Here is a 26,872-nt window from a genome sequence, read left to right as displayed (position 1 = left end):
AATCTGGACATAGCAGAGTCCACATTCTTCCCAGACGCCTGCTGCTGTCCCCATTCACTTGCCTCCCCTCTCTGCTCTGCGAAGGGGCAAAGGGAATCGGTGCAGGTTTAAGGAGTGAGGGCTATTTGCCTGGGGCCAGGCTGGTGGCTCCTTTGTCCTGAGGGAGAACAGCCACCTGGGTAGTGTCAGATACTCACTTTGAACATCATTTGACTACAGATCCCACTGAACGTGCAATGTAATACATGCACTTGTATCATGCTCCCTTCTAAAATCCAAAGAATTCAGAATTCTGAAACCTGAAGCTGTGAGTTTGCATAAGGGATTATGGTCCTCTAATCGTGCTTTGAGATGGACAATTCAATGTATGAGTTTAATTTTCCAAACTTGAACAGAAGCTCCTAGAAATACTTCAGTTATACACAAAAATTATAGATAATATAATGGAGACTGATGTATTACTATATATCATAAGAAATAAAACATTACAAGGAAAATCAAAACCCTCTCTGAACCCTTCTCTGACCTCATTTCCTACTTCCTACCCCAGAGGGAATTATGATCCTGAAGTTGCTGTGTGTGTGTATGTGTGTGTATATATCATATGTACATATATGGTGTTATTCTAAACGTTATGCAAATAGTGTGATATGTTAATTTTCTATCTTTTCTCTCTACTTGCTTTTCCTCTTACATGGTTTTTGAGGTTTATTGATGTTGTATACTCAGAGCTCCAGGACATCCATTTTTTCACTGTTGTATAGTATTACATTGAATTTATATATATCACACTTCATGAATATATACATATATATCATACTACGTGCCATTTTTCTCTTGTTGGACCTTTAGGTTATTTTAAAAACCTTACTTATAACGAACAGTGCTACAATAAACCATCCATGTACATGTGTGAGATTTTGTGGGGTTTACACCTAGCAGTGGAATGATTTGATGTGAATCTGTGTTTATTAGATACTGCCAGACCAATATCCCAAGTGGTTGTATCACAGTGGCTGTCTTTTAAACATTTACAACTTCTTTTTCCTTTTCTTTATTTTTAAATTTGTTTTGAGAGAGAGAGCACGAGGAAGGTAGGAGCAGAGACAGAGGGGAGAGAGACAATCCCAAGCAGGCTCTTCAGTGCAGAGCCCAATGCGGGGCTCGAACTCACAAACCACAGGCTCATGACCTGAGCAGGAACCAAGAGTCAGACGCTCAACCGACTGAGCCACCCAGGTGCCCCAAACATGTACAACTTCTTAACATGTTCATGCACATAGACCTCCTGTATTTCCAAATAATGTGCTTAGATTGTCACCTCTTGACTTTTCAGTTTTATTTTACTTTTTTTATTTAAAAAAATTTTTTTTAATGTTTATTTATTTTTGAGAGAGAGAGAGCGAGTGAACATGAGCGGGGGAGGGGCAGAGAGACAGGGAGACCCAGAATCGGAAGCAGGCTCCAGGCTCCGAGCTGTCAGCACAGAGCCTGACGCGGGGCTCGAACCCACGAACTGTGAGATCATGACCTGAGCCGAAGTCAGACATGCAACCAACTGAGCTACCCAGGTGCCCCTTGACTTTTCAGTTTTAGACAGGATAGATTGATTCTTACTATGGGAGATGAGTATTTAACTTTCCTTCCTCACCCCTGCTTTCCCCTCCTCTACTCAATTTCTCATCCCTGTAGCCCTCCCAAAAAGGTGTATTATTTTAGGTAGATTAGTATTCAGTGTTTACATCATTCTGTAGTCCCAGCGAGCCATGTCACATGCTTAGATGATGTTTCCTGCACAGTCTGTTTGCCCCGGAGTAGCATCAGATACTCTTAAGGAAACGTCTCCCAGAGATCCCTGACCTCCTGCAGTCTAGAGTGGTTGCCTTTTGTGCTGGGCACGCAAGTGCTGTCCTGGCTCCCCGTTAACCTGGGGATTCTTTGTGCCTCACTCTTGCGTTGGCTTTCCTGTTTCTTTTATGCCCCATTTTTCTTTTTCTTTGTTAATATCTTTATTTCAGTGTGTTCTGAGAAAGGTGCATGGAAGATAAGCGTTCAGAGACTTTGTGTGTGTGAAAATTTGTTCATTTTACTCTCACCTTCATTGATGGTTTGGCTTAGCATAGAATTCTAGGGTGGAAATTCTTTTCTTTCTGAATCTGAAAAACAGTTTCCCCGTCTTCTAACTTCAAGTGCTGTTGCTGAGGAATCCACGGCTATTTTGATTCCCCATCCTTTGTATATAGTATGTTTTCTCTTCCCCTCTGACTTCTCTGGAAAAAATAGAGAATGTCCTCTTTTTCACCAGTTTGGAAATTTAGTAATGATGCTTTGGTTTGAGCCTGTTTCCTTTTATTCAGGTGGATACTAAAATGTTGGGTTATCGGGAGCCTACACAGCAGTATTTAGCTTAGTGACTTTCCAGGACTCACAGATCTACAGGTTTATACACTTAATTTTATCAGTATACCAAGACTCAATTCTTCTCTTAGGGATGGACTTGCTTCCAACCAAATTCCCAGAAGACTGGTATGTCAACCAGAGTGCTTCTGGTTTGATTTTCATATCTCAGGTTTTGCTACTCTTCAGCTCCTAAAACCATCAGTGACTCTCCTTGAGTGCTAAATATATGCCATTTTTATTACCCTGGCATTCAAGGCTCTGTAATCTGAATCCAACCTATCTTCCAAACATAACCACTGTGATTCTGTCAACTAAACACTATGTTCAGAAATCAGACTGCAGGGGCGCCTGGGTGGCTCAGTTGGTTAAGCGTCCGGCTGCGGCTCAGGTCATGATGTCGCAGTTTGTGGGTTCAAGCCCCATGTCGGGCTTTGTGCTGACAACTCGAAGCCTGGAGCCTGCTTTGGATTCTGTGTCTCCCTCTCTCTCTGTCCCCTTCCCCTGCTTGTGCTCTCTCTCTCAAAAGTAAATAAACTTAAAAAAAAAAACAAAAAAAAAACCATACTGCAGAAGTCACCATTTTAGGCATAAGCCACAAATGTTCTTAACTTAGTGCCATTGTTTATTCCGTTTCTGAGTTATAGACTGTCCTTTCTATATTTGCCCTGTCACATAAGCTACTGATAACCTACCATTTGTTTGGCAGTATGGATGAATAATGTAGTGTCTAATGTCACAGATTATTATCTTGAGACAAAGACATTACCCAGGTGTAACGCAGGGCTAATTGGTATATATACCAGAAGAGAAATGTCAGTAAATCTTGCGGAATTTCAAAGAGGGGAGACAGAACATATGATTGGAGGGATCAGGAAAGGCTTCATAAGTTCTTCTGTATAAAAAAGGAGGAATTTGATATGTTGAGAGATAATGGAATTGGATTGTGTTGAGATTGGAGGACATTTAGTATGTACTCCTTTAGTAGAAGAATGGCATGAATGTGAGCACGGAAGTAGAAAGTTACGGGAAGTATCTGAGCTACAGCAAAGCTATCACCTAGTTCTGGGTAAGAGAGAGATAGAGATTGAATGATATACAGGGACCAGAACGTGAAGAACCTTGAACGTTGGCTTCAGATTTTGCATCAGAGTGGAGAACGGTATCAGGGAGCCACCGAGAATTGAATGGCTTTTTAAAACCAATTCAAATATAACACCCGTTGTGAACCATTCCTGATTCCCTTCCATCAGATGCAACCTCTACTATATGCCAGGCACAATACCAATCATGAGGAATAAAGACAAGTATAGTAACTATGGCATTTGGTTTTCTTCTGTGTGATCTTCCCTTCCTTCATACTGTATAAAGTCTTTGTTGATAGGGCCACATCGACTCATCTTTGTACACCTCCACCCCTTCTGTCTACCACCTTGCATGTGGGAGGTGCTCAGGAAATAGTCATAGAGACCTTGAGCACAGAAGACGTGAGAGTCTAACCTTGTCTTTATCAGAGTGAGAAGACCGAGGCTCAGGAAGGTTAGGGACGTGCCAGGATTACACTGGGGTTGGCGGCAGAGTGGGGTGGAGAGCCAAGGTGCCCTGATACCTGATCCATGGCTCTTTGGCCTGCACCGTGTTTGAATGCACACTCATGAGTATAATTAAACCTGGATATTTGGATTTTGGAATTGCTTAAGATGTCCAGTTTTTAATGGACTGAATTAGAAATTCAGTTCATTAAGAAGGTCTGTTGAGCAAAATCGAACGAAGACAACACATTTTTCTGTCTGAGGGCTCCAAATCCTAATTAAGTAGGTCACTTACAACTGCACCTGGGACTCTGGTGCGGCAGGATTGAAAAAGAAAAGGCAGGGACGATGATTCAGGTGCCAAAAGCTGACCTAATTTAGCGAAATGGAAACTCAGAGGATTATATAACCTCGAAGCTATTGTAAACCAGGATATTTTTGAGTTTGCTTGTTTCCTCTGTAGCCTACTTTCTTTTCTTCTTCCTAGATATGAATCATTTACTTCATATGAATATAGTGAATAGTGTGTCTGTTTTGAGCCATTTGAGAAATGTAAGGTTTCAGCTACGTTAACAATTCTCTGAAACAAAAAATTAAGGGGTCACAAGGGAATAAATTATTTTTTTAACCCCAAAGTCCAAGAGTTACGGTAGTCTTAGAAACTGTCACCATAGTGATTTCAAAACACAACGCAAAACACAGCTCTGTTTTTCGACAGTTCTCTTGAAAGGTGTCTCTCGTGAAGGAAGAGGACCCTTGACGAGAATTGGGGGTCCTTAAGAGCAGGGAACTGCTTATGTTTTAGGTGAGCTTCTAAATAGAAGTTTTAGTAAACACAGATACGTGGGGAGAAAGAAAACAAGGAGGCTCCTGAAATATTTTCCTTCCTCAGGAATATGGGTATCAGCACCCCTTGATGAAGGCTGGAGGCTGTGAAGAGGAAAGACATCAGATTTGCTCTCCTCCAAGCACAGCTACAGTGCAGCTCTCCAGGACCGAGTGCTAAGTGCCTGCTTGGAGTTCCAGTACCTCTACCCTAGGTGCAGGCTCCTTGTTCCCCTGACCACCTTCTTTATTTTTTTAAAGTTTATTTATTTATTTTGAGAGAGAGAGAGAGAGAGAGAGAGAGAATCCCAAGCAGGCTCCATACCATCAGCACAGAGCCCAATGCGAGGCTCCAACTTACAAACTGTGAGATCGATCATGACTTGAGCCGAAATCCAGAGTCAAACGCTTAGCTGACTGAGCCACCCAGGCCCCCCCCCCACCCCCACCCCGCCCTTCTTGAATATGATCTCATTTCCTTCTCAAAACAGCCTGGTAGGTAGGAATCCTATCTATTTTGATGAAGAGGGAAGTAAAGTACAGAGTGGAAAGGCTTGTTGTCCGTTACTTACGTGGGTGGTAGGAGCCAGAACTTTCTCTTCATGGAAAAGCATGAGATGATAGAGTCCAAATTATATTTTCAACCTCAGAGAAGGCTTAGGAGTAAAGGAATAATCAGAAGTGGGTAGTATCATTCCGGAAGACTTGTTCAAGAACTGGAGTTAAAAGGGAGGTTTTTAGCAGAGGAGAGTGTGGAGAGCCCCACACAGGGAAGTATCATGAGCAAAGCAACAGGAATCGGCCTTCTAGTTTACTCTGTGCCCAGCATGGTAACGAACAAGGGGTTCTGGTATTAAAAAGGTCTCCTGAGTGAGAAGGTGTTTCTATTGTAAGCCATCTACACATTACCAGTTCTCAGAGTGTTGTAATGAAATATATTTAGAACAAATGATAGCAAATACAGTAGATGCTTTCTTTGTTTTAAAAGACACTTTGGTGGGGCACCTGGGTGGCTCAGTCGGTTAAGCATCCAACTTCGGCTCAGGTCATGATCCTGTGGTTCATGGGTTCGAGCCCCGTGTCACGCTCTGTGCTGTCAGCTCAGAGCCTGGAGTCTGCTTCAGATTCTGTGTCTCTCTCTTTTTCTGCCCCTCTTCTCTGCTCATGCTCTGCCTCTCTCAAAAATAAATATTAAAAAAAAAATTATAAAAGACACTTTGGGATTTTTCAGTGTCTTAGTGTGATCACGTATAATTTAAAAGAGAGGGGTGTAGGAGTGGGGGCCCCGCTCTTGAGAAAGGGCCTTTTGAGTCAGTCCTCATCTGTCACCAAGCATTAGTCAGACTTCAATGAATGGCGATCCAAATATTCCAAATGGAGACTTGTGCTTATACTAAAAAAGTGATTTATTAGGGTGTTATCTTCACAGTTACAGGAGTACTGCTGTTCATTATTCAGGGTATGTCTGCCAAGTAATCAAGTTTGCCAGAAAATGGAATGAGAATCGTAAGGTTGCTTGGTGAGCTTAGAATTACGGGAAACATTTTAATTGGCTTCCTCTGTCCCTAACAGAGAGTAGTAATGATCGCTGCCATTATCAATGCCCACTCTGTGCCAGGCACCAAATACTCTCCGTGTATTCTCTTATTTGAAATCATCATGCCCTGGGGCGCCTGGGTGGCTCAGTCGGTTAAGCGTCTGACTTCAGCTCAGGTCATGATCTCACGGTTCTTGAGTTCGAGCCCTGCATCGGGCTCTGTGCTGACAGCTCAGAGCCTGGAGCCTGCTTCAGATTCTGTGTCTCCCTCTCTCTCTGACCCTCACCTGTTCATGCTCTGTCTGTCTGTCTGTCTCTCTCTCTCACAAATAAATAAACATTAAAAAGAAAATTTAAATCATCATGCCCTGCATCGAGCTCCATGCTGACAGCGTGGAGCCCGCTTGGGATTCTCTCTCCTTCTCTTTCTGCTCCTTCCCTGCTTGCACTCTCCCTCTCTCTCTCTTTCTCTCTCAAAAATAACAAATAAGTAAACTTAAAATAAAATAATATCATCATATCACTGTGTAGTACCCTAGCTATTATTACCATTTTAGAGATGAGAAAACAGGCTCAGAGCACATAAGTGACTTGCTCAAGGTCACATAGATAGAAAGTGCCTGATCATGTACCCGAACCTGAATATCTGATTCTACAACTCAGACTCTGTTTGTTAATGTTTTACCACACTGTCTACATACTGTCAACACCATAAAAGCAGGCATGCCAGATACAGCATCTTTCTTCTCCAGAAACGCTAGATCCTCAGTGAATCTGGTTACCATTCATTTCCATTTTCCACGTCTTCATGCAAATGTTCACTCTTTTGTAAATGTTTCATTTGTTCATTCATTCATTCATTTATTCATTTTTTCATGGCCTGTACAGTGAACAAGCATGAGTTATCGAATGAGATAAACACACATTCTTTATGTTTTTCTGAGCTCTTTAGAACCTTATTCAGGGGGTTAATTTTCCCCATCCCCTAACTGGAGAGTCTAGCAGATCTCCAGCTCTTGTGCTCACTCTTAGGAAATGGACAATTTTTGTTTAAGTTTATTTATTTTGAGAGAGCACACGTAAGCAGGGGAAGGGCAGAGAGGAGAGACAGAATCCCAAACAGGCTTCACAGCGTCAGCGCAGAGCCCGATGTGAGACTCGAACTCATGAACTATGACACCATGATCTGAGCCAAGACCAAGAGTCGAATGCTTAACTGACTGAGCCACCCAGGCGCCCCAGGAAGTGGACAGTTTTATGGTCATTTTAAGTTGTATGTGCAGTTTCAAGCTTAGTAAGTGGCTCGTTCAGTCCCGTGAAGAAGCCCATCCCGACTCTGAACCAGCGTCGTGTAGCATCTTGCTGCTTTCCCCAGCTTGGACCTCTTTCATGCTACAAGCCGGGCACCCTGCTAAAGGCACCTGTGTTCTTTCTGCTCTCTACGCTCTGCTTGTTCCCTCTGCCTCCATCACCAGCTGCTTTCCGGAGCCTGGTAGAGCGGCAGTGAGGAGATGGAAGAGAATTAAGGAGATGGGACATTTCTTACTTGGCTGTGTGGCTTCACGTCTCCTGAACTTGGCAGGTGGTTAGAGCTGGTGTCCTTGAGCGGGCTGGGTAGATGATAAAGTATACTTTTTCTATCCTGGGGCATTTTCATGGCATTTGGAATTTCCCCGCTGGACTTCTACAGTTTCCTTTCTCAGGAAGCTGCATCTCTGCCCTGGGAAGTCAGACAGCTTTTCAGCCCCTGTGGAACACATCCAGCTTCTCTTTGCTGAGCTCTCTTTGTCCGCCGCAGGGCTCTAGTAGGAAAACTCAAGACTCCCCACCTGCTCCCCACATCTGTCTTGACTAGTTCCTAGCTCTGGGATCACAGGCACACAGCCCTCCGGTCATATAGGCAGGTTACTCCCCCTCACCCTCTAGATTTTTCTAGCAAGATGGGTTGGGGGAGCCCAGCCCTGGCCCACAGTCCTCCTTTGCCTCCATGGGCTCTAAGTTGCAAGAACATACTACATATTTCAGAGGAGTTCCCCAGGTAGCCCTGTGGAAGCAGGGGGTTCAGAGCAGGGCTCATAGAAGAGTTTCCTTAGAAACTCTTCAACAGTGTCCTTACAGGCTCTGCTCTCTCATCCCTCTCAGTATTCTTGACCTTGTTGTGGAATCCAAGAATCACAGAACAAGTTCTCCTTCGTGCCGTGCATAAATTCGGAGAGCGGGGACAACTATGTGTTCTGTCTCACAATTACTTTGAATCTCGGTATATGTCCTATTGGTTTCTATTCCAACATCAAGTTATACAGGGTTTCTGTAGAGAACAACCCCTTTCCAGGCCCCTTGCCGTGTGCTGGAGAAGCCCAGAAAACAAATTCAGTTGAGCATGATTATATCACATTTGTTGTGATAGCCTCCATAGATTCCCTTATGTGGCTCTCTCTGACTTCATGAGTGACGCATCCATGAACCGTGCTCAGGGCTAGAGATTTCTGCTCATCTCATCCCTTATGTGTTGGTTCTTAGTAATTTTTGTCTCTAGACAAAAATTTTGACCTGCTCTTGGGCCCCATGCATTGAATCAGTAGGTAATTGTTGCTAATAGCATGCCAGATTAAGACTTATTTGGGAGATTGGAAAGAAATGGACTTAATTTCTTTCCAAAGAAATTGGAAGTGGGCAGTAACAAAGTTGAACATGAAAAGAAGCTCATAATAACCGGGTGATAGATTGTGTGTTATGTACAAGATGTGTATACAAATGTATATGTGTTTATATTTATCTGTCTCTCTCTCTCTCTCTCTCTCTCTCTCTCTCTCTCTATATATATATATATATATATATATATATATATATATTTGCCATAATCAAACCTTATTTTATTTGATTCATTTTTTAAAATGTTTATTTATTTTGAGAGAGAGAAAGAGAGACCAAACATGAGTGGGGGAGGAGCAGATAGAGAGGGAGAGAAGACAATCCCAAACAGGCCCCATGCTGTCCACATGGAGCCCAACGTGGGGCTCGAACTCACGAACCATGACATCATGACCCGAGCTGAAATCAAGAGTCGGACACTTAACCAACTGAGCCACCCGGGCGCCCCAAACCTCTTATTGTAGATAGATATTTTACTTTTACTTCAATAATTACTTGTGAGATACTTCACAGAGGATAAAGCCAGTCCCAGAGCTCTGCCCAGACCCCCCAGGGACGTCTCATCTCGTTACTACTCCAGATCCTTAGCGTGTGGCCTCTGAGACTGCCGGGCTCTGCCACGCTCGGTTCTTGAGGCTCACTGTGCTCACCCCTCTGTACCCTGAGCTGCTTCCCCCACACAAGGGAAGCCTTTCCAGCCTCTGAATCTCTCACTTACGCTTTCTCTCCCTGGGATGTGCTCCCCTGGCTCATTCCTTCCCACCAGTCAGGTCTCTGCGAGCGATGCTTCCTCAGAGACGCCTCTTTCCCCACCTTCTTTCTGAGGTAGTGCTCTCTCCGGCACCACTCTCCAATGGCATAAAGCCTTGCCTGGCTTTATTTTCTGTTCGTGGCACCCATTACCCCCAAAATTCTCCTATTCACTTGGGGCCAGTTATCTGTGGTCTCCCCACGTTAGAATCTAACTATGGGAAGACCAAGAACTTCGTTTTGTTCACTGCTGTCATCCCACGATGTAGAACAGTGCCTGGTGCCTGGTGGGCTTTAGGAAACATTGTTGAATGAATAAGTGAAACCAGCCTGATCCTCACGTAGAGATGGGGAGGAAACGAGGACACTGGTATTTTTACCTTCACTGGGTCTTGAGATGTTATATAACCTACCCACGTTGTACCTGGCATTCTTTTTGAATGAGTTCGTTTGACCCTATGATTAACACCCTGTTTTATTTAAATTCTGTTTTATCAAATTTTTTCCTGTGCATGATTGAATTAAACTTTCTGGTACAAGGCTTAGTTCAAAAAAAAAAACAGTAGAATCTGCCCTCCTTTTCTAGTCCCTCGAAGCAATCACTTTTGACTCTTTTAGCTATTTTCTTAGTAACATGTTACTTCCTAATTTTGTAATTAAGAGGATGAACATTACCCTGGCTGCCTGCAGATGTGGACACACAGCACAGATGCCACACGCTGGATGCTGCAGAAAGTCGGCATGGTCACCTGGGGGACAGTTGTGTTGTAACTTGTATCATATCAGTTGGGTGTGATTGATTCTTGCTTTAACTAAAGCAGATCTGGCGGCCAGGATGCGTAACAAGAGAATAGCTGTCATGAGAACAGAGGCATTCAGTCTTCATAATGCCCAGCATGCACGTGTCAAGGTCATTTGTTGGAAAGTGAAAAAGCCAAACTCTTGGCCCTTTCAGTGCGAGTTGTGACAGTTTTGTTGATCGTTCATGTAGTATAAAGTGTGGGTCATTCTCTAAACTTGTGTCAAATTCGTTTCCATCTCTAGACAGGGTCTTCAAGTGATGCTGGAATGGTGGAGAACCAAGCCCAAATCCTCTGCCACTTAAGTTTCGGAAACTTGAGAGTTTATGACCTTATTTATTTTGCTGTAGATGAGTGGTTCCCAAACCCAGCTCACCCTGAGGTCATGGTGACCTATGGTGACCTCAAACAGAGTCCTAACGGCCTGGGCCCCCCTTCAACATCCTCAGAATCTCTTGTGTGGGAGGCTCAAAATCTGCCAGGGATATGTCAGTTTGTCCATGCGGGAGATTGACTTAATAGGCGTTTTTTAGGGCTTTTGGAACGTGTGGGAGGAATTGGCCAGAGATTTGAAAACAAGACAAAAGAAAAATTTTCAAGAAAGAAAATGTAATGATAACACACTGGTTTGGCTCAGCAGCAAATAATATTTGTGCCTGTAATAATGAAAACACTGGCTACACACTTAATCAAAAATGGATGAAGAGTCACAGGGCGGGTGGGTGGGGGACGGGTGGGATAGGTGATGGGGATTGAGGAGGGCACTTGTGATGAGCACTGGCTGGTATATGGAAGTGTTGAATCACTATATTGTACACCTGAAACTAATACTACACCATGTATTAACTACCTGGAATTTGAATAAAAACTTAAAAGAAGAAAAGAAAAAAATGGATGAGGAGGGAAGACAAATGTGTGGGGGAAGGGCGACCTGGGCAAGTTCAATCTACACCTTCCATAGCGGCAAGACAGTAGGTATCATCCAAAACTGAAAAATCAAGGAATAGCCTATTAAGTGTGTTAATTAGATATTTTTGAAGCGTGAATACAGAAGAAACACCTGAAAGAATTGGAGTGGTGACTTCTGGCACGTGGGAAGGGGAATGAGCATGGGGCAGTCTGGTATTAATGGCCTGATAAAACGATTCACTTTTAAAGCTATGTGCGGGTATTAATTTGGTATAAATAAAATTTAATTAACAAAGATATTTTGTCTTGGGAGATAGTTAAGCACAAGGACAGTGAGAACAGTTATTAATAAATTATCCAATTCCTAGGCTTTTCTGCTTTTATCAGGATACCTTTGGGAAGAGTGTTAATTATGTAAAGACACTAATATTTCTTCTAGCTAACATACTCATTTCCTTCCATGAAAAAATTGCATATTAATATTACTTGATTTTCAGTCTCTCCACATAAAATGATGAATCAACTGAATTTTGCTAGATTTAATTTGGTGTAACGGCAAAGGCTTTGGGGAGCCTCATAATGGTTAGTTTTAAGGGCTGTTCAGGCAGGGCGGGAAACCTCTTTGCCTGCTTTCTGACTTAGCCTCTCTCTTCTTTTTTAACCCTCCCTGTTCTTTGATAGCGTGTGGTAATATAAAGATTGAAGGAAGAGCAAATGGCTAAAAATCTGAAAGCGTGTCTCAGGTTAACCTTAAAAATCTGGAAGGAAGCACAGAAGTAACCAGTGCCAGAAGTCAAGCACTTTCCTTCTTACTGGCATGAGGCGCGGGACAGATTTTATTATTGCAGCTTGAGCAAATTTGGGCCAATGGGTTGGTTGGCACCCAGACAAGCTGGCAGCTCCCTATCTTCCAGAGCAGACAGCCGCAGTGCTCATAGGCACCCGAGTAAAACCATTTTGCTTCCACCGATGTGTTCTCTTTGCTCTTTAAAAAAGACAAAGCCAAACAAAAACAACTTAAACTGAAGAGAGTATGGGAGACCCTTTGTTTTCACTGATTTTGCATTCACATTTTGATCTACCCCATCTAGATAGTTCTAGGGTGCAGACTGAGTGTCTCGGACTTTGAGAGATGGGACGGTAGGGAGAGTCACATGCCCGCCGGACAGGAACAGCCAGGGTCCATCTCTCAGCTGGCTTCGTATTATGTATTTGTTGCCTATGCTGGAAATCTCTGGGAACAAGACTCTGGCATGCTAACTAGTTATGTGACTCCCCCCCTCCCCCCCCCCAGCAACAACAACAACAAAGAAACCTTAAAAACTTTTGTATTAGTGACAAAGTAACCTCTCTGAAGGTGGTAAACTACTAGGGCTGACAGTGAAACAAAACGAAGGCAAAGCGAAGCGTTTTATGAAACAGAGGTTATTGGGCAGAAGATAGCTATTTAGGATCAAAGAGTAGGACACTGGACTAACCTTACAGTCTGGATCTATGTCAAATAGTCCACATAGCTCCACGTTCTGGGGACATTGTGTGCTACTGTATTTGTGTCTTGGGAGAATTTGGAAATGTCTCAGGATGTATGGCTTGCTGATGTCAGGGTCTGCTCCTCATTCATTTATACAACTGGCGTCTAAGAAATATTTATTATATGCATTGCCCTGTGCTGGGTGCTGGGGTTATAGTGGTAAATACAGCAGGCTCTGCCCTCTAGAGCTTACAAAATATCTAAGTCGGTTGCTACCAGCTAGGCATGAGCATTTTGGCTTTGGAGTAATTGGGGAGGCTCTATGAGCGTGAGACTTGAAAGATAGGAGGAGACAGACCTGTGTATGATTTAGAGGGGGTTAATTCCATATCGAGGGAGCAGCTGATGCATAGGACAGTGGGAAGGAGTTTGATAGGAAGGAGGGTCAGGAAGAAGGTTGTTGCGGCAGGAAAACCAGGGGTGTGAGGGTAGAGTGTAGGAGATGAGATTTGAGTGGCCGGCAGGGGCCTGGTGGTAAAGGGCTCCATAGGACAGGGTGAGAGGTCTGGTTGTATTCTAAGTGCGATGGGAAAGTATTTAAACAGGGTTGCTGTGATCTGAGTTTTGTTTTGCTTTTTTCTGATTTATGTTTTTGCAAAGATACCCGATGGCTTCTCCATGGAGAATGGATTAGAATGTGAAGGTGGAAGCAAGACAGTTTCCATGAAAGAAATGGAAATGATGCTGCTTTGGATCAGGGTAGGAGGTAGTGGAGAAAGACAGGGGTGGGTTTGAGATGTGATTTGAAGATAGAATGGATGTCTTGGTGTCTTCGTGGTGTCTATTTTCGTATACGCACGTCCAAAGAGAAAAATTAACTGTACTTGTTCATTGAACTCCTTGGCCTTTCAGACACTTAGTTCAACCTCATGGTATCCACTTACTTACCACGACTGTGATGCATAAAAAACGCAAATGCAGCTATTCATTTCCCCTCTGATGGGTAAAAACAATCGGTCATAAATTATTGATCACTAAATATTTTGCTTCCACGGGCACATAAATATTTAATCCTTAAAGTTATTGACATCTGCATATTTTACTTTCCTGAGTGCAGACATCTAACCTTGATATCCGTAGCATTGGTAACTATATTTTTTAGTTGCATGTGAAGAGCCGTGATTAAAAGTATGCAACCGGTAGTCATATAATTCGCTGCCAAAACATTAACATTTGTTTACTGCTGAAGCCATTGGCATCTAGTCAGAAAATCTAGGAGAAAAACATCCAGTCTCATTTATATGGTCATTCTCCACTCTACCCCCCGCCCCCAGCCCCCTAGAGTCTTTTGAATCACCTGGAAAAATGAAAAGAAAAGTACAGAATTTTGTTTCTTATTCCATACCAAATCAACCTCTCTGGAAATGAGGTCTAGGAATCTGTGTTCGTTATCAAACTTCCCAAGAAATAATGGTGTGGCTAGTCTTGGGAGTGAGGGGTATTGGGAATGGCTCCTAGACGGTCTCTTATGTGGCTTCTGCCTCTAATGTTTTATGTCTTAATATAAAATCTCTAAGTTCTATCATGGGAATTTATAGATGGATCTTTGGTTTTATATCCTGTTATTGCTTGTGTGTATGCCTATGATTTATTTCATGCTTAGTCTTTGGTAACAGAATATCCAATTATAACGTTATGCCTTTGGGAAAATAAAATCCTCTTTAAGACATCTGCCTTGTGACAGTTTCCAAGAATGTCTCATGTTGAAATTAGAAAACTGTTTGTAATTGGACATGTGAATTTTGATGATTATTTCACAGGAATTATGCAATTAGGGCATTTTTTCAGCCACATGGGCACAGTTTGGTCTTTCAGGGGCATTAGTTGTTGGACTAATACAGCATCTGGTGATGTCTGAAAGTGTCAGAACCAGAGACCTCCGCTTAGAGCAAGATTCTTATTACTTAGCTGATGCCGAGCAAAAGCATGGATCCGAGAGGGGTGAGACAGAAATTCTTCCTCTACTGTCTCCACCCAGCAGCACTTGTACCCAGAATGCACATTCCCTGGGAGGGGAGGGGGATGTACATGTTGTCATAAAACTGTTGAGGCTGAAGGGGGTTTCAGGGTTCCTTAATTCCGCTGTCTGCTGCAGCGCGCACGTTCCTAGACTCCTTTAAACAGTCCCATTAGATTCCCCTGTGGCCAATGACTGTAAAGCTCCTGGTTTTTCAGGGACTGGAGTCTTTGAACCATGATCAGTTAGGGTGGCCCATATTTCTCTTTATTCTCAAGGCCACTAAACTCTAGTTTTTATTTTCATCCATGCCGTCGAGCAGTCAGTCTGTAGGCTTGTTAGCTACGTCGTGCCATAGTTTGAAGGGAAGGAACATGTTCACACTCTCATTTCCCAGGTAGCCTATTTTCAACCTCTCGATTCAGTTTTCCAAATATACCCTGGTTGGGTCACCAGTATATGGAGAGGAATTGAAAGCATAGAGATGAAATGAGCCTTTTTGCTTTCCGTGGCAACCACTTTACCTCTGCTTTTGCTCATCCTATATAACTTTGATCCTTTTAGTGAGTGCTCTGTCTTCATATTGACAGAGGGTAGCAGGACACTGTGCTGCTCACACAAGCGGGTGATTTTGTCAGGTCACAGTCAGTATATGAAATGGTGGCTGGTAATTGTGGTGGTGAGGTAGTAGGTGGTGAGTTTTGGGACATGGGAAAGATTTGCTCAGCTTACATATGGAAATATGGACTGGGTTATTATTATTTTTTTTATTTTAATTAAGGTCAAGTGTTTTCCACCCTTGTTCCTTGTACTCATAGCTCCTGTCCCTTATTTTCTAGCCAACATTTTTGTTGTTGTCATCCCCTCCTCCTCCTCAACTGCTTTGTGCATTTCTGTTATGAGTTGGACAAAGTATGTATCTACTTGGTAACACCCATAATGCTCTACTTTATATTACTTTATATACGTCATTTCTTGGAAGAAAGAAGCTGAAAGTTGTTGTATACTAGCAAACTATTCTGAAATACTCTGACAGAAAGAACTTCTCTTGTCATGCACAAAGGCAGGTCTAATATTATACATTTCCATGCTTTGCAGAAATAATTGTGGCCTGATTTTGGCAGGGAGAGCCACAACCGTAACCAAATTGTCTACTCCCAAATTGCTTGAGAAACTATGGTGTAATGGAAAACCCTGGAGGCAGGCGGTCAGTGAGAGCAGAGCTGACTCATTAGATGTGTGACATTAGCACTGTTTCTGAACCTCATTAAGTTTCTTTCCTCATTCGTAGTATGAGGATAATTCCAATTTCTGTAGAGTGTTTATGAAGTTTTAAGATAATTCATGTAAAGTGCAAAACATAGCCTGAGGCATAGTCAATGCTTAATAATAATGACAGTTATTAATATAACCTGAGAGTATAATGATTATGTTCTAACATTCTTTTATTATCCTTTTAATGTCCATAGGATCTGTGGTGATGTCCCCTTTTTCATTTCTGACAAATAATTTGTATCTTCTGTCTCTCTTTTTCTTAGCCTACCTAGAAGCTTATTGATTTTACTGATCTTTTCAAAGAACCAGCTTCCGTTCCATTGATTTTTCTGTATTAACTTCCTGTTTTCAAGTTCATTGATTTCTGCTCTAGTTTTTATTATTTCTTTGCTTCTGCTTATTATGGGTTTAATTTGCTCTTTTTGTAGTTTCCTAAAGTGGAGACTAATGTTACTGATTTTCGATTTTTCTTCTTTTTGAATATATGCATTTTAATGCTATAAATTTACCTCTAAGCACTGCTTTGTCTGTATCCCACAAATTTTGGTACGTTGTGTTTTCATTTTTATGCAGTTGAAAACTTAAAATTTCTCTTGAAGTTTTTCTTTGATGTGTTACTTAGAAATGTGATGTTAACCTCCACGTATTTGGAGATGTTCTCTCTGTTTTTGATTCCTAGTTTAATTTCATTGTGGTCTTAGAGCAGGTATTGTATGATTTCTATTTTTTAATCTTTTGCTAGGGTGTGTTTTATGGCCAGAGTGTGGTCTATCTTGATGAATGTTCCATATGAGCTTGAGAAGAGTGTGTATTCTGCTGGTGTTGGATGCAGTAGGGCACAGATGTCGATGATATCCAGTTGGTAGATGGTGTTTTTCAGTTCAAGTATGTCTGCTTATTTTCTGCCGGCCAGATATGTCCATTTCCAATAGAAGTGTGTTGAAGTCTCCAACTACAGTAGTGGACTCATCCTCTCCTCCTAGCAGGTCTATCAGTTGTTGCCTTGTGTAGTTTGACAGTCTTTTGATAAGTGCCTACATGTTTAGGATTGCTATCATGTTTTTGTTTTGTTTTTTGGCTTTTGGTTAAAAAATTTTTTTTAATGTCTATTTATTTTTGAGAGACAGAGAGTTAGAGCATGGGCTAGCGAGGGGCAGAGATAGAGGGAGACACAGAATCCAAAGCAGGCTCCGGGCTCTGAGCTGTCAGCACAGAGTCTGATGCAGGCCTCGAACTCACAAACCGTGAAATCATGACCTGAGCTGAAGTTGAACGCTTAACGGACTGAGCCACCCAGGCGCCCCAGGATTGCTATTATGTTTATATTCAAATGAGCTAATGTAAAGTTAAGGAACAATGATAATAGGATTAAAATAGACTTAAAAGTAGACTAACAGAGATGGTTTTTGGGTAGAGGAGATTTCTTTCCTTTTTGAGTAGGCTACTATCTTCCTCACTGGTCCAAGGGCTCCATCTACTTGACCTTTGAAGAAAAGGTCCCTTTCAAAGGACCTTTGAAGAAAAGCTTGACCTTTGTATTTAAGACATTCATAATAGGATATTTCCTGTAAGATAATAACAGCTTTCTAAAGTCAGATGGTTCTCTGGAGGGGATTTTCTACATTTCTTTGGTTCCCACTTTAATGTAAGGGAAACTAAGACTAGAATACTTAGCTTGTAGATTTCTTCTTCCTCTCCAGAAGCTACTCCTTCCAGTTGTGACAAGCATGGTCAAAGGCCTTGCTTCTCCAGATGGTAGAAGGAAGGGGAAGAAGACTTGCACTTTCTAGCCCTCGGTGTTGTGGGGCAGGAACAAGGAGGAAGAAGAAAAGGAAGGTAGGTGCCAGTGTTTTGTATTTGCCCTTGTCAATCCCAAATCCTGCCTTCGGGTCACATTTTGAAGTGGTGACTTTAGAAATATCTCCATAAGTTGAGGAAAACACAAAGACAGGTGGGTCCTGAGCTAAAAACGTAGGGTCCAGCATAGTTAAGTGGTCAGACTGGTGTGGCCCAGCACGGGGCTTCTGGTTTGTTCTCCAAAGCCTGTGTGCTCTCGTGTTTGATGTCTGCTTAGTGAGAGGGTGCGGAATATTTGCTGGCCAAGGGGAGAGGTGAGCCCCTGTCCAGGTTCTGGCAGAGGGTGTGAACAGAGCACTCTGCTTTGCCCAGGATAGCCCCGCAGCATCAGTGTCCTCTCCAGTTAAAGTCCTCTGCCACTCTTACAAGTGTCCTGGTTGTACCGGGAATGATGTGATCATCCTCACAGAGGTGTGCGTACTCCCGTGAACAGTGAGTGGGGCTGATCCTTCAACAGAGCACCCCCAGCCCTGGCAGGGCCCCTTGAGGACCAGATCACACATGACATCAGGTGCCAGCCTCAGCTGCAGAAGCCACAGGATGTGCCCCCCTGAGATCAGAGAAGTTGGAGGGCACCGCACAGTTCCAGAACCTCTTTCCCACTGTCACACATGGTCATGGAAGAGAGGTAGAGAGGGAGGTAGGCTTAGGGAAACTGCACAGACATTTTTACCTAGAGAGAATGAATAGCATCTAGGAGGACTGTTTGGAGGTTTTGCATCAAATTGGGTTGAATCTATTGTTTTCCCTTTGTGCCCCGTTGATGGAGACTGATGAGAAATACTGGATCAGTTAGTTACACAGAAGATACATTTCATTTCCCATGAAACGTCTGAATTGCACTTATGTGAACACATTTTGCATCCCTGTCATTGAACAATTAATTGCCTTGTTCTGCAGCTTTTTTCATCTTTGTGGGGCTTTCTTTCCTAAGGTCTCTCAAGCTGCTGAGACAAGATCACTGTAAGCCTCACAGTTAGGGGTCCAAACTTTTCTAAAGGTAATTAGCGCCAAAATGGAATAGACACAGCCCCCCTTTTTCATGGTGTCGCATTTTCCTGCTCATTCAGTACTGGCCACAGAAGTAGGCAGTCCTTCCTGTGTGGTTGGGGTTCACCTTACATCTGCAGTCCCTGTAAGTGACCTTCAGGGACACGCTGTAGTGTTTATAATTGGGAAATGCTTAGAGGTCGTGTGTTTTTTCCTTTAAACTTTTTTTTCTTCAATATATGAAGTTTATTGTCAAATTGGTTTCCATACAACACCCAGTGATCATCCCAAAAGGTGCCCTCCTCATCACCCCCACCCCCCACCCCCCATCAACCCTCAGTTTGTTCTCAGTTTTTAAGAGTCTCTTATGCTTTGGCTCTCTTCCACTCTAACCTCGTGTTTTTTTTTTCTTTTCCCTCCCCCATGGGTTTCCGTTAAGTTTCTCAGGATCCACGTAAGAGTGAAACCATATGGTATCTGTCTTTCTCTGTATGGCTTATTTCACTTAGCATCACACTCTCCAGTTCCATCCATGTTGCTACAAAGGGCCATATTTCATTCTTTCTCATTGCCACGTAGTACTCCATTGTGTATATAAACCACAATTTCTTTATCCATTCATCAGTTGATGGACATTTAGGCCCTTTCCATAATTTGTCTATTGTTGAGAGTGCTGCTATAAACATTGGGGTACCAGTTCCCCCATGCATCAGTACTCCTGTAACCCTTGGGTAAATTCCTAGCAGTGCTACTGCTGGGTCATAGGGTAGGTCTATTTTTAGTTTTTTGAGGAACCTCCACACTGTTTTCCAGAGTGGCTGCACCAATTTGCATTCCCACCAACAGTGCAAGAGGGTTCCCGTTTCTCCACATCCTCTCCAGCATCTATAGTCTCCTGATTTGTTCATTTTGGCCGCTCTGACTGGCGTGAGGTGATATCTGAGTGTGGTTTTGATTTGTATTTCCCTGATGAGGAGCGACGTTGAGCATCTTTTCATGTGCCTGTTGGCCATCTGGATGTCTTCTTTAGAGAAGTATCTATTCATGTTTCCTTTAAACTTTTAAATTGAGGTATGATATTCGTGAATTTCACTAATTTTAAGCCATAGTTTTAAGGCTATTGATTAGTTTTATGGATCAATAAATTCCTTTTTTTAAACTTTTTAAAGTTTATCTATTTTGAGAGAGATCACAAGCAGGGGAGGCACAGAGAGAGAGAGGGAGAGAGGGAATCCTAAGCCAGCTTTGCAGGGTCAGCACAGAGCCTGATGTAGGGCTTGAACTCATGAAACTGAGATCATGACCTGAGCTGAAATCAAGAGTCCGATGCTTAACCAACTGAGCCACCCAGGCTCCCTTGAATCAGTGCATTTCTATGAAGGGTTTTTCTTAACGACTTCCTTCTGCCTTGGACAACAGGCTGGGTTAGGGCAGTCTCTGCCACTCCCTGACCTGTTCATCTGCTTATAGGAAGCCAGAATGTGACTAGGATTAATTCAGAACTCACAGAGTTGCATTTAATTTCATAAAATCCAGTAAGGTGAATTAAAAAAAAAAATTTTTTTTTTAGTTTATTTCTTTGTTTTGAGAGAGAGAGCACGAGCTTGAGCCGGGAAAGGGTAAAGAGAGAGGGAGAGAAAGAATCCCAGGCAGGCTCCACATGATCAGCTCCGAGCCTGATGTGGGGCTCGAACCCACGAACTGTGAGATCATGACCTGAGCCTAAACCAAGCGTTGGACACTTAGCCGACTGAGCCACCCAGGCGCCCCCAGTAAGGCGAATTTGATGGGGTGTCTGAAATGTTTCAAACAGTGAGAGGGGGACAACCGTCTGAACTCGGGCTCCACATCCAGGTGCTGCTCACGATCCTACTTTCCTCCCCTTTCACTCTTGCCAACTTCAACCAACATAAGCTCCCCTGAGTGGGGGGGCCCGTGTCATCATTTTCCACTGGAGAGACAACGGTCGTATTGGCAAATCTGTGTCAACAGAAAACAGTCCCCTTACTCACCTTCTCTCCACCTTCTGTCATTCTCTCTTATGACCTAAACCCTCCGAGAGCCATGTCACGGCCATCTTTGTCTTCTCACTCCACCGCTCCCTCGCTTCTCAGCTCCCCACTTTGGCCCCCTCACTCCCCTGAAACAGCTCTTGCTAAATTATCAGTGACATCCCAGCTGCCAAATCCTTCTTGTTGCTAAGTAAGATGAAGGCATATTCAAGCCCTCATTCTGTTTGACTTCTCAGCAGCATTTGACTTTGCTAAGTCTTCCTTCCCCACATGCCCTCTTCTCGGTGCTTCTCCAGATCAACACTGCTGGGTTTCTCCTCTGTCCACCCTTGCAAGGACACCCTTCTCTAGCTGTCCATTAAATGTTGGAATTCAGCTGGATCTGATGCCTTCTCTGTTTCTCACTCTACATTCTACCCCTGGGCCAGTTTATAATCTCATCAGCCTAAATGCCTCCTTTTTATAACAACATGTGATAAAAAAACAAAAAACAAAAAAACAAAAACAAAACAAAAAAGACAAAGTAGGGGCACTTGGGTGGCTCAGTCGGTTAAGTGTCTGACTCTTGATTTCAGTCCGGGTCATGATCTCACGGTGTGTGAGTTTGAGCCCCGTTTCGGGCTCTGTGCTAACAGCATGGCACCTGCTTGAGATCCTCTCTCCCTCTCTCTCTGCCCCTCCCCTGCTCACACTCTATTTCTCTCTCTCTCTCTCAAAATAAATAAAATAAACATTTTAAAAAATCGTATACTGCTCTATCTGTAATACAAGGGAAAATAGTTTCTGTTTGGCGGGCATTTCAATATGTGCGTGCTTTGTCATATGGAAGGCATAATGAAGTAACCAAATGCTTGTGCCTCTGTGTTGAATCAGTGACTGTGAATGTGGTTATTCTTTATGTAAAGTCTACATTATAGACCGACAGAGGAATGTTGACCTGGCACTCAGTGACCACAAGCAGGGATGTGATTTTCCACAATGGTGAATAGCTCTGGAGAAATACTAAAGAGCAGTCCACTTTTCCTTTAATTTACATGGTTCTTACATTCCTGGAAAATTTGATGTAAATTGAAACTAGGCAAGAAATACAAGCCTTGGTGTTTATGTGGAAGATGAGGTTAGATTCTAGGCTCAGATAATTAAAAACAGATTTTTAACTTTCATGACATGTGGGGCATGGGACATTTCTTCTCTGTGAACTCTGCCGTGCTTTTCAAGGTGTCTAGCTTTTGGGGTTCCCTCCCATTGAGTGGCAGTGGCACTGTGAGACACCTGTCCTCATCTCCCCACCCCGGAAAATTCCAAACATCCGGCTGGGGGTCCTCCTCAGTAGTTGAGAACCACTGCCCGAAGGCAAGGTCGTCCTTGACCTTCACTGCAGCCCATTTGCAGGTAACACCTGCACTTATGTCTTTATTGTGGACCTCTCTTTTGGTCTTCATATCGAAACATCCCGTTGTCTGCTTGGTATCCGTTTTATGGATCCCAAAGTCACCCCCGGACTTAGGTAATGGTTGCAGTGTCCATCTGTTTAAGCAGGTCAGGAAACTAGATGTCACGCTTGGAGACTTCCTCCCCTGTGCCCTCCTTGGATATCCAACTCATCATAAAATTCTTTGTTGTTGTTGTTAAGTTTACTTATTTATGTGTAGAAAGTGAGAGTGCACAAACAGGGGAGGGGCAGAGAGAGAGGGAGAGAGAGAATCTGAAGCAGGCTCTGTGCTGTCTGTGTCGAGCCAGATGCAGGACTCGAACACATGAACGGTGAGATCGTGACCTGAGCTGAAATCAAGAGTCAGACGTTTAACCAACTGAGCCACCCCAGGCACCCCTCATCGTAAAATTCTTTTGGTTGTATTTCCTAAATATTGGAAATATTTTCTGTTGTTTTGGGATCTCTCCACTCTCCCAGGCTCTAACTTACCATCTTTACTCTAAGCTGCCGTAACCTCTTACATGGACACAGTGGCCTCTGGCTCACCCAGCCGCTCCCACTCAACTTCTTCTCTGCTTCCCCTGGCTACACTGATTTCCTGTGGTTGCTCGTAGTTACCGGGCACCCTCCTACTATAACACATGTTGCTTCCCTTCTGGAATGTTCCTCCTCCTTCTTCATTCTGTTTATTCCAGCCAGCCTTCAATCCCAGCCATGTCACTACCTCCAAGAAGCCTTCCCTGACCTCTCTGATAAGATCAAGTCCCTTATTATAGGCATTTCATAACACACGTTTGAGTTCTGGCATTACCTTCACTTCTTTTTTTTAATTTTATTTTTCTTAAAAAAATTTTTTTTAATGTTTTTATTTTTTTTTGACAGAGTGAATGACAGAGCGCATGCTGGGGAGGGTTAGAGAGAGGGAGACACAGAATCTGAAGCAGGCTCCAGGCTCCGAGCTGTCAGCACAGAGCCCGACATGGGGCTCAAACTCACAAACCGTGAGATCATGACCTGAGCCGAAGTCGGACGCTCAACCACCTGAGCCACCCAGGCGCCCCTGACATTACCTTTATTTACTTCTATGATTAATTGATTAATGCCTGCCTTTTCCACTGAACTGTAAGCTCCCTGAGAGCAGGGCCGTTTTCTGATTTTGCCCACTACTGTATCACCAATACTTACCACAGTGCCCCCACACAGTAGGCCCTCAATAAATGCCCGACCATCCTGAAACTTGAGAGATTTTTGTGGCCAGAACGTGACCTGTTCTGTTTTGTAACAAGAGGGGGCAGCAGAGAGCCGCCAGAGGAGAGGTTAGAAAATGCAGTTGTCAGGTTGTTTAATCAAGAGTGGGGACAGGGAGGGGAACACTTCCAAGTGGAAACAGAGAAACAAAAGAACAGATTTTGCAGAAGAAAAAGGGAGCCAGAGTGAGGAACTTGGATTTAGGCGGAGGGGGCAGGAAAGGGATCTCTGATGTGACGCGGGCAGCAGTCTGTGGCTTGGTAGATTGCTTCTCCCGAGACCTGTCTAGGGCTGGAAAGAATCCCTCCCGAAGACACCGGAAAGCTGTAATGATGCAGACCCGGAGTAAAGGAAGGGAAGAGCCAGTTTCTTGTTGGGGACACAGCTTGTGGCTCTGCAGGTGGTGGCAGTCCTATCCCTTGCATGGGCTGTGGGACCGGCAGGTGGGGCCGTGGGCACTGGGGGGAAGGGGAGGAAACTAACACTTCCCAAGTACCCTCTGTGCTACAGGCACAAAGTGGTCCTGTCAGGTGAGTATTTTCCTCGTTGGAGAGATGAGGGTGCTGTGGCTCGAAGAGTTACAACAACATGGTCCAAGTCATAATCGTGAGGCTAAACTAAGTTTTTAGTCCCAACTCCCTTGCCTCAGAAACCCATGTTCTTTCTCAGACACTCTGGTGTCTTATTAAAGATTTTGGTAATGGTTGGTTTTTACTTGCTGTTTCTGAACAGAAAAATACCCTTTCCGATTATGTGCCCTATTGGTTAGATTCAAAAGTTACACTAGAGGGGCGCCTGGGTGGCTCCGTCGGTTAAGCATCCGACTTCGGCTCAGGTCATGATCTCATGGTTTATGAGTTCAAGCCCTGCGTCGGGCTGTGTGCTGACAGCTCAGAGCCTGGAGCCTGCTTCGGGTTCTGTGTCTCCCTCTATCTCTGCCCCTCCCCTGCTCGCACTCTGTTTCTCTCCCTTTCAAAAATAAACATTAAAAAAAAAAAAAAAAACTTACACTAGAAACTGTTACTCCTGTTTATGGATTTGTTGGCTCTGGGGAAATGAAATGTACCATAAGTGTAAAATATTGCATCTTCAGTTGGCAACTTGTAATCTCTAATTTCTAACCAAAGACTCAGAATTTGAAATGTCCAGGTTTCATACAGCATATTTGTAAGGATCAAAAATTACATCCTGATTTTGTATTGAAGGATACAAACTAATGGTGAGGTTTTCTTAGAGTATTAAACAAGGGACTAACACTAATGTGGGAAATAGGAACCCTGCTCACACACCATGAGCCCAAATTAAAATGCCCTCAGAGCTAGTTAAAGAATTTCTCACCTAGGGGGCGTTTGGGTGGCTCAGTTGGTTAAGCATTCGACAATTTGGTTTCAGCTCCCGTCGTGGTCTCATGGTTCATGAGATCGAGCCCTGCGTCAGGGGCTGCTATGTGCCAATAGTACAGGGCCTGCTTGGGATTCTCTTTCTCCTCTCTCTCTCAAAAATAAATAAACACACTTAAAAATTCTTTTTAGAAAGCAGTTTATGGTGAGAATGATTAACTGGCATCAAAAAATTTGTTTTCTCACCTTCAATATAACTGCCAGAAGAGGAAAATCCACGTGGAAACTTCTAAGAGCACACTTCTCAGTGGAACACAGACCGCACTCTTGTAGATATTGATGCTAGAATGACTTAAGCACCCCCATCCAAGCCTGTCTCTTTGTGATTAGCAAAGCAAGTGTGCCTCGGGGTGGGAGGGGGGCAGTGACTGTGGAAATGGTTGAAGTCAGGGGATCCCCAGGGTTCTCTCCCTGTTATCTAATAGCAGAGGAAAAAAATCTTGGAACTGAATGTTTGTCAACATTTTGGCAGAGAGGAATGTGTGATTTTTATCAAGTAGTAACTAATGCTGAGGAAGAACATGCATTCTTCTCATTGCAAAGAAAGGAGTGTGGTGAAAAGTGGGTGTTCTGGGGTTTTTTTTGGTTTTGTTTTTGTTTCCTTTCAGGTGGGGATGGAAGACATCAAGGTGGACCTTTCGTCTTAGATTCTATCATCTGTGTTGCTTTGTCCGTATTTGTTAGTTTGGTTCGAATAGTCATTAGTAACAACGATCACTTTCCTGTGTGCTGCTTTCTCACCTCAGATTGCCCACAAATAGCAAGATGAGTTCTGAAACCAGTCACTTGCCAGACTCCATGTTTTTCGAGTGTCTATGTGTCCACCTTCTGTCCAGCATGATGTTAGATTCTGTAGGCATTTACCCTCTCTCAGGGAATCATGGAGAGGGCACCCAAGTGGGTTCTTATTCCCAACTAAATAAACCGTTGTTTACAGCTCAGAACACACACCGCTCTTCCCCCCCTTAATCATGACCAGGTCCCAAGGTCCTTCCATCAAAACCTTTGAATCTATAATGAAGCCATACTATCAGGGGCACCTGGGTGGCTCAGTCAGTTGGGCGTCCCACTTCAGTTCAGGTCATGATCTCGAGGTGAGTTCGAGCCCCGCATTGGGCTCTGTGCTGACAGCTCAGAGCCTGGAGCCTGCTTCAGATTCTGTATCTCCCTCTCTCTGCCCCTTGCCCGCTCATGCTCTGTCTCTCTCAAAAATAAATATTTAAAAAATTATTAAAAATGAAGCTATACTATCCAATTAATAACCCAAGTGTGAATTCTTGGACCTCGAACTGGGAGGCTGACCACCTGGAGAGGCTAGAGGATTCGGGATGAAGAGAGAATGTGACATTTGCAGACTTCAGTGAATTTCTAGTTTACAAAATTTAAGATGCTTTCCCGTGAGGTGACACTAGAGGGCAGTATGTACAGTAAAATCTCATAATGGAACAGCCTACTACTGGGTTCTTATCATTTCCAGCTTTTTTTTTTAATGTTCAAATATCACTCCTTAATCCTGTCCATTTCATTACATCAACAAAGGGAAAAGACAATGAAATTCTATGCCATCATAACAGAAGAATCTTAAGAGAATGAAGAATTTTGTGAATGTAGTTTTTAATCAAAGTAATAGTTAAACTTAGCTTAAAAAATCAAGTAGTATTAAAAGGGGTTTTTTGTTTGTTTGTTTTCTTTTGTTTTGTTTTACTTTGGATTAAAAACAAAACAAAACACTCCTCTTCCCCTGTCTTCTGTACCTTTATTTCCT

General features: G+C 43.2%; 1 protein-coding gene across 2 annotated transcripts in view; it reads left to right on the top strand.

The window, feature by feature from the left end:
* FUT10 (fucosyltransferase 10) overlaps window positions 1-26,872 on the top strand; it is an 80,779-nt gene that overhangs the window by 15,627 nt on the left and 38,280 nt on the right. The gene's annotated exons all lie outside the window — the stretch shown is intronic.

The sequence above is a fragment of the Leopardus geoffroyi genome, chromosome B1 (assembly GCF_018350155.1).
Source record: "Leopardus geoffroyi isolate Oge1 chromosome B1, O.geoffroyi_Oge1_pat1.0, whole genome shotgun sequence".
NCBI lineage: Eukaryota > Metazoa > Chordata > Mammalia > Carnivora > Felidae > Leopardus > Leopardus geoffroyi.
Note: the sequence above shows the minus strand (reverse complement) of the source record. Positions and strands in the feature narration are given on the sequence as shown.